Below are 12,072 nucleotides of genomic sequence, written 5' to 3'. Positions count from 1 at the left end.
GAGTTAGATGGACCCCCTCTCTATGCCAAATTGGATGGTTCATAGACTCCCCTTCTACACCTACCTTACCTACACTCTCCTCTCAACCTGGTGACTTGAATTCATTGATGTAAACGTTACTTTGTAAAAGTATGATTTTTAGTAACTGGTCGAGGTTGACATGTGTTTACCGTCCTGTTTTGGCAGCTTATGGAAGAATAAGTATGGTGGACATTATTTGGACACCATTTTTGCACAGAGCAAAGCACCTTTTGATGGTAAATTTGACCTCTCCCCCTTTGATTCAGGAGTGCACACTTGTACATGGCTTTATTATTGAGTGTGATGACTTGTATTGCATTATTATTCCTCACTGTGAAGGAAATTGAACTGTTTGTGATTTTTTTTCAAACTTTGATATTTTGACTTGACATGGTGTATCCCATGATGACTGCATTGCATGGTAGTTGTGTTTATCTTTGAAAAAATTGTCTTTTTTATTAGGCATATTTAGAATTTTTGGGAATTTTACATGTATTTATTTATTGAAAATATTCTTATGAACTTTTGTAAATAGCTACATTTATTGTCGGTTTTGTTTTTTTGAGATGTTATTTATATACAAATACTATTGAAAATTAAGTATTAATTCCTTCTTGGAAGACTGAAGCACAAAATAAAGTGTTTAACTTGACCTTTTTTGTTTCTATTCTATGGGACTTGGCTAAAAAGTTACTGTTGGTAAAATAGCTACAACAGGTTATACAATTAGAATTATTTCTGACTATTAAAATTCAGAATCTTGATCAAAAGAATCTTCTATATTATTACACACATGAAGTCCATATACAATGATTTTGACAAGTGCAGTTCTCTATTGTGGCCACAGGTCACTATCCAACTCGAGTTTAGGAGCCAAGAAGGGAGGCAAACCCAGAGATGGAGGACTTATCTTTAGATCTGTGTCATTATAGCATCCGATAGGGAAGGGGGGGAACCTAGTCAGTTGTCCAACGTATTCAACTAAAATGTGTCTTCCGCATTTAACCCAACCCCTCTGAATCAGAGAGGTGTGGGGGGCTGCCGTAATCGACATCCACGGCACCCAGGGAACAGTGGGTTAACTCCCTTGCTCAGGGGCAGAATGACAGATTTTTACATTGTCAGCTTGCAGGTTTCGATCCAGCAATCTTCCAGTTACTAGCCCAACACTAACCACTAGGCTACCTGTGGCAGCGCTATTGAAGCTGCAGCCCATGGGAATCCCCACCCAGTTGACTTCTTTAAAATGGTGGGAGCCCTCAATGGCAATGTTCATGCTGAAACGGGTTATATCCATGAGTCTTCTGTATCTCTACAGGCAAACCTGACTAGGTGCAGGTGTCCCCATAACACTTTTGTGATAACGTGGTGGTTTTGTGCAATTTCAAGAACCTTCACAAATTCATATGATTATAGACAGAAAATGTTTTAAGGCTTAAGAGTCTTCTCTTCATGACTGTCATACCTTTCTATTGTAAACCCAGTCAGTTGTGTTATTAATGTATTGTATTGGCATTTCTAAAAAAAAAAACATCTTACATGAGGCCTTTTGACACTGCATTCTCTTTCTGGGCTAAGGAGGCTGTTAGCCCTGGGCTAAGTGCAGTGTGAATGTGGCTACAGAGATAGGTAAAGTACTCGATCTAGAAGTGTACTCTAAGGTAACATTGTCCATTGTATTCTGTTTTGCACTCATGAGTGTTAACTCCAAGGTGAGTCAACAAGGACATTTCTAATGACTCCACAATGGTATGTACTACACAAAGGTAACGGCAGATACCTGGACATATACGCACGGGCGCAAGCACACAGGGATGAATGAAGGCCCTGTTTGGTTAAGAGCTGTCCAGGCAGTTTACCCAAGTCCAGGCATAGAAGGGCACATAGAAGGGCACGGCCTGGCACAATGGATGTGTTGTTTTCCTACAGTATGTGCCACAAGCCAAAATTCACCTAACAAAACATCCTTATCACTTGTTATCTTGAGAATGGGGGGAGATAATCTGATCCTAGACCTGTGCCTATGGGTAACCTGTATTTGGGGTTGAAATAGTGCTTAAGCAGTATGGTGACATAATGATAATGTTATGATAACAATGAACTTTCCTAGTCTGGCTACCAGCGATCATTCCACTCCTTCCACTCCTTGTCATGCTAAAACATCTTTGCCATATGACACAGAGAACGAGGAGTGGAACGTTAAACAGACTGGTACCCATGCTAGACCTTTCCATCATACCGGTTCAATTTCTGTATATTTAGCATGCATGATGAAGTAATATAATGAGTCATTATGAGCTTATCACATCTGTTAGGATAGGAAACATTGACACAGTTCCTGCCTCCCAGATATAGCCTGGTCGCAGATCTGTTTGTGCCGTCTTGCCACGCCTATGGTCATTGTCACGCCAATGACCATAGGCATTAACAACACAGCACAATCAGATCTGGAACCAGGCTATCCCAAATATACAACACGCTGAGTAACTTAAATCACACAATTGGTAAACATTTCTCAAGTTTGCTGGAATTAAATTATATTGCTGGGAGGCAAATAGAGGAAGTATCTTAGAGGAGATGAGATCAACTCCTATTTGTGTAAATATTGCATTAGGATGACCAGACCTGTTGGCTGGTACACACCGAAACAAACATAACATGATACGCATTGAGACTTCTGCTCGTGCTCTACTTGCTAAGCAGCACAGTTTAGAGTCAACACCCAACCTATTACTCCTTCCAGGAACAATCCCTAGCCCCTCCTGTGTAGATCTGATAGTGATTTGTTAGGTGTAAACAATACAGTAAGAACTCCACCCAGCCTATCAGAAGGCCAGAAGAAGCAATTACCATACGTTGTGCACCTATCGAATTCTATCAGCTCTACCGGAGTGTCTGGGCCAGAGGTTAGGGCTCCGTTAGGGCTTGTCTATGGCTCTGTCTCGGGGTTATTAAACTGGGTTGTGTCTGACTAATCCTGGACGTCATTTCCAAACTCAGATCAACCTTTAACTGACACTACTGCCTGAAAGGGAAAGGAAATGATTGGCAGAGCAGAGTGGGATGCGCGTGTGTGTGCATGTGCATACCAAGGACACACTGGTGTGACAAACAGTGCTGTCTGCACACCTTTGGAAATTTCCACTGGCTGCTCTCTCTCTCCATCCACTCCCCCACCTTCCAACCTAGCCTACTCCCCTACTGTAGCTCCAGCATGAACAGGAAAGTGCAGTTTCCCCCCATTGGCCTTGTCTGTGATTGTGAGTGTGTGGGCTGGCCTGTGTGATTAGGTATTACTGAGGTATGTATGTTCCTGGCTTGGCTGATATGAACGCTTGTTATGGAGACAAAAGGCAGGGCAAGACTGGGCTCCTTCTACAGGAGGAGAAACACAACACACTGACAATAGGAACGCTTTGGTGTTTGTGTATTAACATGGCTGTGTCTGACCCAGTCCATTGTGGCTTTGTGCAGTAACTTGCATCTGTAAATAATCAGATCAATGGCCTGATGCCTTTTGTACATGTCTGTGTGTTCTAAACTGCCCCTGATACCTCCTAGCAGTGTTGTAGTACTCCAGTCTAGGACTGTGACTCGACTTGGACTCAACCAGTGGGGAATGGACTTGGACTCGACCAGTAGTGACTGTCAGAAAACGTCTCTTGCTGCATAATTGAACATACTGTACTAGCTACAACAGCAAATGTTAGAGAGCTGTGTTATCTAGTTATCCTTACAATTAGCAACATATTAACAGATTTGACATTTAAACATTTTTTTGAACCGCAGCTTTTAGCAATACCAAGGGACTTGTGACTCAACTCGTGACTGAAATAAAGAACATGCAGTCAAGGTTTAGTGACTTGACTACATCCCTGCTTTCTAGTACTATCACTATAGTATAATACTTTAGTAAGGTATGCAACCTGTTGAAGAGCTGAGTCCTCATACTGCTACAGTATTACTACAGTATAGTACTGTCAGCTGACTCCTCATACTGATACAGTATTACTACAGTATAGTACTGTCAGCTGACTCCTCATACTGATACAGTATTATTACAGTATAGTACTGTCAGCTGACTCCTCATACTGATACAGTATTACTACAGTATAGTACTGTCAGCTGACTCCTCATACTGATACAGTATTACTACAGTATAGTACTGTCAGCTGACTCCTCATACTGATACAGTATTACTACAGTATAGTACTGTCAGCTGACTCCTCATACTGCTACAGTATTACTACAGTATAGTACTGTCAGCTGACTCCTCATACTGATACAGTATTACTACAGTATAGTACTGTCAGCTGACTCCTCATACTGATACAGTATTACTACAGTATAGTACTGTCAGCTGACTCCTCATACTGCTAGTATAGTACTGTCAGCTGACTCCTCATACTGATACAGTATTACTACAGTATAGTACTGTCAGCTGACTCCTCATACTGCTACAGTATTACTACAGTATAGTACTGTCAGCTGACTCCTCATACTGAACAGTATTACTACAGTATAGTACTGTCAGCTGACTCCTCATACTGATACAGTATTACTACAGTATAGTACTGTCAGTTGACTCCTCATACTGCTACAGTATTACTACAGTATAGTACTGTCAGCTGACTCATCATACTGATACAGTATTACTACAGTATAGTACTGTCAGCTGACTCCTCATACTGATACAGTATTACTACAGTATAGTACTGTCAGCTGACTCCTCATACTGCTATATTACTACAGTATAGTACTGTCAGCTGACTCCTCATAGATACAGTATTACTGTCAGCAGCTGACTCCTCATACTGCTACAGTATTACTACAGTATAGTACTGTCAGCTGACTCCTCATACTGATACAGTATTACTACAGTATAGTACTGTCAGCTGACTCCTCATACTGATACAGTATTACTACAGTATAGTACTGTCAGCTGACTCCTCATACTGATAGTATTACTACAGTATAGTACTGTCAGCTGACTCCTCATACTGCTACAGTATTACTATATAGTACTGTCAGCTGACTCCTCATACTGATACTTCAGTATTAGCTTCTGCTACAGTATTACTACAGTATAGTACTGTCGGCTGACTCCTCATACTGCTACAGTATTACTACAGTATAGTACTGTCAGCTGACTCCTCATACTGATACAGTATTACTACAGTATAGTACTGTCAGCTGACTCCTCATACTGCTACAGTATTACTACAGTATAGTACTGTCAGCTGACTCCTCATACTGCTACAGTATTACTACAGTATAGTACTGTCGGCTGACTCCTCATACTGATACAGTATTACTACAGTATAGTATAGCTACTCCTCTGTCATGACTTCTCATTCAGTATTACTACAGTATAGTACTGTCAGCTGACTCCTCATACTGCTACAGTATTACTACAGTATAGTACTGTCAGCTGACTCCCTCATACTGCTACAGTATTACTACAGTATAGTACTGTCAGCTGACTCCTCTACAGTATTACTACAGTATAGTACTGTCAGCTGACTCCTCATACTGCTACAGTATTACTACAGTATAGTACTGTCAGCTGACTCCTCATACTGCTACAGTATTACTACAGTATAGTACTGTCAGCTGACTTCTCATTCTGCTACAGTATTACTACAGTATAGTACTGTCGGCTGACTCCTCATACTGCTACAGTATTACTACAGTATAGTACTGTGTACAACCCTTTATAGTGCTGACCTTAGATTCAGCCCTAGTTTATTGGTTGCGTGACTCACAAGCTGAAAAGGTAGTGAAAAAGGGATGACAACAACAAAGGAATAAGGAAGCTTCACTTGGGTCCACGTCATTCACTCATTACAGGTGGATTGTACAAACGTTGTGTAATACATTTGTGCATTGCCTACCAGTGTCATCATTGTGTTGTTGTGGTGTACTACATTGTCAAATAACACGTTTCACTTTGTGACTGTACTGCAGTGTATCATAATGAAGCTTACAGTATTACTGTATATGATTAGCTAGTTGAATTGGCCTCCATCTAGTTTCAACTGATATGCATAAAACACAATGAAAAACATTCATTCAATCAGTTACTCTCAAGTCACTCAGTTAATGTGGGAAAAGGTCAACCTCCCAAGGCACCGGCATTGAAAAGATTTCACTGCGTTTGTCACATCTCCATGACAGTGATACAAGAACCCTTTGTATGAAACAACCAGTTGAACAGGATACAGGATCCCCATCTCTTTTCCCCGCTGGCTGGATGCAACTGAAGTTCTCTCTTTAGAGATCTCAGAAATATATGATTCCTCTAGCCATACACCACTAATCTAGCAGGTAAATCAATTGAACAAGAGAGGTATAATCTTTGAGAAGAGAGAAACTGATATTAGATGTTTCCCTCCCACTACCTTGTATCATGTGTGTTCATATCATCCTCCATCCTTTCTATGGCATAAAACAGTAACTCACTTTGCCAGTTTTTCTATGTAAACTTAAGGCTCTAATCAATCCATATCATGGAAATTCAGAGTTAGTGGAGGCTGCATTCACGGTAAACTTTGCATTGGTCAGCTCAATCGGGAATAACCTTTACAGTATTTCTAGTGTGCAATACACTTCAGTGATACAGATGGAATAGTTCCCTTAACAAGCCTGCAAGACAGCCTTCATGAGCAACGATGTCCAAGCCACCAGCAAGTTAAATGAACAAAGAGAATCATCATATGACATAGGGATGACTTTTCATCAAGGACAATTTGATAGACATCTTTGTATATGTTTAAAAGTACAGTCATGGCAATAAGTAGGTGAACATGATTTGAAGAGGATTATATATATTATATTTGCTAATTATTATATTGCTATACTGTATGTCCCTCCAAAAGGTCCTTTCTTGAACCATATATGCTACGGTATGTCCATAGTTCCGTCCTTACATGTCCTCTCGTACTTTTGGGCTCTTATTTGCCTTTAAAAAGTGAATCCCTCATGTCATCACAACTGCAAATCCACTCAGAGGTCCAATCCTTTCCCACAGAGCTGACATCTCTGACCAATCAAGTGCAACCAAACCTGACCCTTTATCCTATCTCTCAATTGTTGTCAGCGGCCTATGCACCAGGAGGAGTAAAAAGCCCTTTAAAGTAAGCAAAGTAACTGTCTCTCAACTGTCTTTCATCCTGCTCCGTACATCCGACGGCAGTAGATCCAGCAGGTTGTCCTCTACCACAAGATTACTGGTCTTCAAAAGGGGACAGTCCCCTATCTCCGGAGGTAGAGTCTAGTCTGTTCCCCTTGAGCTCCAGGCGCACTAGCTGGGCCAAGTTAGCCACCCTGGGGCTAAGCGAGAGCAGGCAGTTGTTTCCCAACGCCAGAGTCTTGAGCCTCTTGCAGGAGAACAGCGCCTCTGGCAGCTGTTCCAGGGAGTTAAAGGCTGCTGAGAAGAACTGGAGACTCTGAGTATCCCTACCTCGGCTGGTAGCGATGTGAGCTGGTTGTGGGACAGGTTCAAGTGCCGGAGCTTGGTGCAGTAGAAGAGACGTGACGGAAGTTTCCGGATCTTGTTCCAACTGACGTTCAGCGTCTCTAAGGACTTCAGCTTAGCAATGTGCTCAGGGATGTAGGTGATGCCGTTGTGCCAGAGACGAAGAGTTACCAGGCGCCGGCAATGTTGTAGACTCAAGATCTCCTCTACTGTCGTCAGCTTGTTTTCCTTCAGGTCCAGTTCCTGCAGGCTTGACAGGCTGAAGACCGCGCTGGGGATGCGCTCCAGCTCACATCCTATCAGCTCCAGAGAGGCCAGGTTGGTCAACTTCTTTAGGCTGCTGAAGGCTTGTAGTTTGAGGCCCTCATTATAGATGCAGAGACGCTGGAGGTTGACTGCCACATCTCCAACACTCGGAGGGATCTTGGTTAGGCGGCTGCGAAGCGTCAGGACTCTTAGAGCTTTGAGTTCTCTCAGGGAGTCTAAGGTTGCACTGCGGGAGAGTTCGTGGGTCAAAGAGCCACTCAGGTGGAGCTCTTCGAGACTCTGAAGTGTGTACATCCACATTGGTACCTGCTCCAGTCCTTCAAAGGCTAGCCGGAGGACCTTGAGGTTCTCTCTGAGGTGGGTCAGGGCAGCCAGCTGGAGCTTGGCAGGGCAGTGGATGAGGGACAGCTCCTGGAGAGAACCTAGCTGGATTACACTGGATGAAATAGTCACGTTGTTTAGCAGCTCCAGTTTGAGAGATTCCACTTCAGGGACATCGAAGACGGTGTCGGGGAGACCCGGGAGCATGAAGAGATGGAGTTCCTGACGGTTGTCGGCGTTCCGGGAGAGCGTCCCCGTAGCTTCTTGCCGGGCCACTCGTGGTTGAGGTTGACCTGGCGAAGACGGCTCTCGCTGACCTCGGAGAGGAAGACGGCGAAGCGTTTGGAGTAGAGCGCATCGTACTGGTCGCTGAGATGGAGGAGGAACGCAAAGTCGTTCTTGACGTCTGGGATGTCGTTGATACCCGTCTCCAGCCTAACATGCTCAAAGGAGTACTCTTTAAGAGGTCGATGGAAGAGCCAATAGAGGGTGTAGATGCACAGAAGTCCGTAGACTCCCACAAAGCAGATGTAACAGTAGCACAGCTTGGAGAAGAGGTGGGCTTTGGTGTGGTTGCAGCAGTAGATTTCGAAGCCGGTCAGCTCTGGAGGAACTGAGCAACGAACTACAATCTCAATGTTGGGGACCAATGCAGCGCTGTAACAGGTGATGAGGACGAACTTGAAGACCTTGAGGGAGGTCTGGAGAACGTACATCAGATAGAGCAGATCCGCCTCCTCCACATGAGTTCTGAACTTCTTCACCTTCTCGAACAGAGCTTTAGCCTGCTCCCCTTCCTTCCTGTCCAAGAGTGAATCCGCTGCCTGTAGTTCCGGGTTCTTCTTCTCTGGATTTGACTTGATGGACGACTGCCGGAGAAGTCCCACCATCTCCTCCTCCGCCCCTGGCTCACTGTCCGGCGAGGCAGCGAACGCCGATGCCATCGACTTCGAAATGGTGTTCTTCCTCCATATCACCATCTTTTCCTCGCCACGCTCCTCAGACACCTCACTCAGCGCCCGGGTGGTCCATGGCGAGTCGAAACACTTCCCCAGGATGGTGACAAAGATCTCGATCTTGGACGACGTCCCAGGGAACTTGAACCAGAAGCTGCTGGCCACCATGAAGATCAATGTGTGGATTACCACCAGGTATGGGAAGTACTTGCCGTACCAGTGCACGGCTCGTTCGTAGCAGTAATGGTTGACGAAGACGTACTGGTGGATGTCAAGGTTGTTCTTGCGTCCGTACACCTCCCGGATGATAGGGCTGTAAAAGAAGAATTTGGATAGTCCCTCTGTAGATGCTGTACAGACTATCAGTAACATTTCAACTAACTATCTACTGACCTCGCTCTAACCCAAAAACTATACTCTAAACTTAAACCTTATTCTAAACCTAACCCTAACCTTAGCAAGAAGTTGCTTATCAACAGATCCAAACTATCCAAATAGACATGTGTCTTTTTGCTTTATCTGGCCACCGGATTTCCCACCTTAGGAGCTAGGATTCTAACCTCTACCTCTAGGCTACCTACCTGACGGGCTTGACTAAAGTATGGTGCTCCCATGTCTCGTTCTCGCCGTGGCTGCGGATGTGGCTGCAATCGATGGCCTCTGGAGTTGAGCTGGCGAAATGGCTGGGAAGGCAGGAGATCTTCTCCTGGGTGAGCTATGATGGAGGGAAAAAGAGAAAGAGAAGAAGAGTGAGTGCTATTGGAAAGATTAGGCAATGGAACAACATGCAGAGTAGCCACCTACATAACATAAGGCTTAGATTTTTGGGATCTATTTCTTTCCTGTTCCAGTTGATATCTAACAGACATGGGTTCAAATAGTATTTGTTTTCTTTCAAATACCATTTGAACCCAGGTCTGATATCAACCAATGATTAGGATCGTGTGATGAGAAGATGACATATTAAATACGGAGTTAGTGACCTGCTTCCAGGGGAAACATTGTTCAATTTAGCAGCGGCGGTGCTAAATGCATATAGGGGAAACACTAGTTAATGTGTCTCTCTTTTCCCTTCCCACTTGGAGGTCACCACCACTGATAAGAATGCTTTGTTACGTGGCAGGGAGTAGATTTAAACAGGACACACTAATCCAATCTCAAATGTTTTCATTATCCAGGGCCAAATGCTTTCTACATGTGATTGTTCATTAATTTACTGTTTAAGTTGTCCTCACATATCACTAATAACAGGTAAACTTATTCAGGTAAAATTATATTTCATTTACATAAAGTAAGTAATGCCAAGTATTTTTATTTCATATACTGTAGGCACTCCTATTCTTATCGCTACAGGCTACACACCGACAACATCTGTCAAGATCCAACAGTTCCATTAGGTGCTTACATTCAGCTGTTGCAATGATGCCCCGGGGGCTAACCTGCTATGTGCTTTAAAGACGCACTCCAGCTATCTTTTGAATTTTTCCTGTTGAAAAACAATATCCCAAGAATAAATTTAGTAATATACACACACTTAAGGGTAAAACATTTTTTTTTTTGAACAAAATAGTATTTGTTTTTAGATAAAACGGCAAACTTCAATAATTACCCTGACTGATGTCATCGGCCTCCATAGCCTCAGGAAGTAAAGGTGCTGAGGGTGCTACAGCACCACTGATAAATCACAACAAAAAAACTACAAATATTCTAAGAAAAATACCCCCTCCGATTAGAACGGTGCCTTACGAATGCTTGACTTTCTCAGGTGGGTCAGCCTGAACTTAAAATGGATTAAATTGAGATTTTTGGGGTCACTAGCCCACACACAATACCCCAGAATGTCAAAAAGGAATGATGTTATTTTTCTTACAAATTAAGTAAAAATGAAAAGCTGAAATGTCTTGAGTCAATAAGTATTCAACCCCTTTGTTATGGCAAGCCTAAATAAATTCAGGAGTACAAATCTGCTTAACAAGTCACATAATAAGTTGCATGGACTCACTCTGTGTGTTTAACATGATTTTGGAATGACTACCTCATCTCTGTGCCCCACACATCCAATTATCTCTAAGGTCCCTCAGACGTGCAGTGAATTTCAAACACAGATTCAACCATAAAGACCAGGGAGGTTTTCCAATGCCTCACAAAGAAGGGCACCTATTGGTAGATGGGTAAAAAAAAACATTGAATATCTCTTTGAGCATGGTGATGTTATTAATTACACTTTGGATGGTGTATCAATACACTACAAAGATACGGGCGTCCTTCCTAACTCAGTTGCTGGAGAAAAAGGAAACCATGAGGCCAATGGTGACTTTAAAACAGTTACAGAGTTTAATGGCTGTGATAGAAAACTGAGGATGGATCAACAACATTGTAGTTACTCCATAATACTAATCTAAATGACAGAGTGACAAGAAGGAAGCTGGTACAGAATATAAATATTCCAAAACATGCATCTGTTTTGCAACAAGGCACTAAAGTAAAACTGCAAATAAAATGGAAAAGCAATACACTTTTTGTCCTGAATACAAATTGTTATGTTTGGGACAAATTCAATACAACACATTAATGAGTACCACTAATGGTATGGGTATGCTTGTAATTGTTAAGGACTGGGTATTTTTCAGGATACAAAAGAAATGGAATGGAGCTAAGCACAGGCAAAACCCTAGAGGAAAACCTGGTTCAGTCTGCTTTCCACCAGGCACTGGGAGATGTATTCACCTTTCAGCAGGACAGTAACCTAAAACACAAGGCCAACTCTACACTGGAGTTGCTTACCAAGAAGACAGTGAATGTTCCAGTTTTGACTTAAATCTACTCATCGTTCAATGAAAATGTATACCTTCATTGGTGGTTCGTTTGTTTGAGTTTAGTCTTACCTGTAAGGTGCATCCGAACACTCCGATCATGAGCATGGCGATACATAGGTATTCCGAGAACACATCCCACCATGGCTTTAGAACCCGGAACTCGGGGTTCTGTGATGAGCAAAGTTCCGGAACTCAGTTACTGGTATCATCCTGA

General features: G+C 42.9%; 1 pseudogene; it reads right to left on the bottom strand.

The window, feature by feature from the left end:
• Positions 1 to 6,733: 6,733 nt before the first annotated feature.
• On the bottom strand, positions 6,734 to 12,072 carry LOC127922546 (volume-regulated anion channel subunit LRRC8C-like; annotated as a pseudogene).

This window comes from Oncorhynchus keta, unplaced genomic scaffold, assembly GCF_023373465.1.
Source record: "Oncorhynchus keta strain PuntledgeMale-10-30-2019 unplaced genomic scaffold, Oket_V2 Un_contig_26212_pilon_pilon, whole genome shotgun sequence".
NCBI classification, from domain to species: domain Eukaryota; kingdom Metazoa; phylum Chordata; class Actinopteri; order Salmoniformes; family Salmonidae; genus Oncorhynchus; species Oncorhynchus keta.
This window is presented reverse-complemented; position numbering and strand designations above follow the sequence as displayed.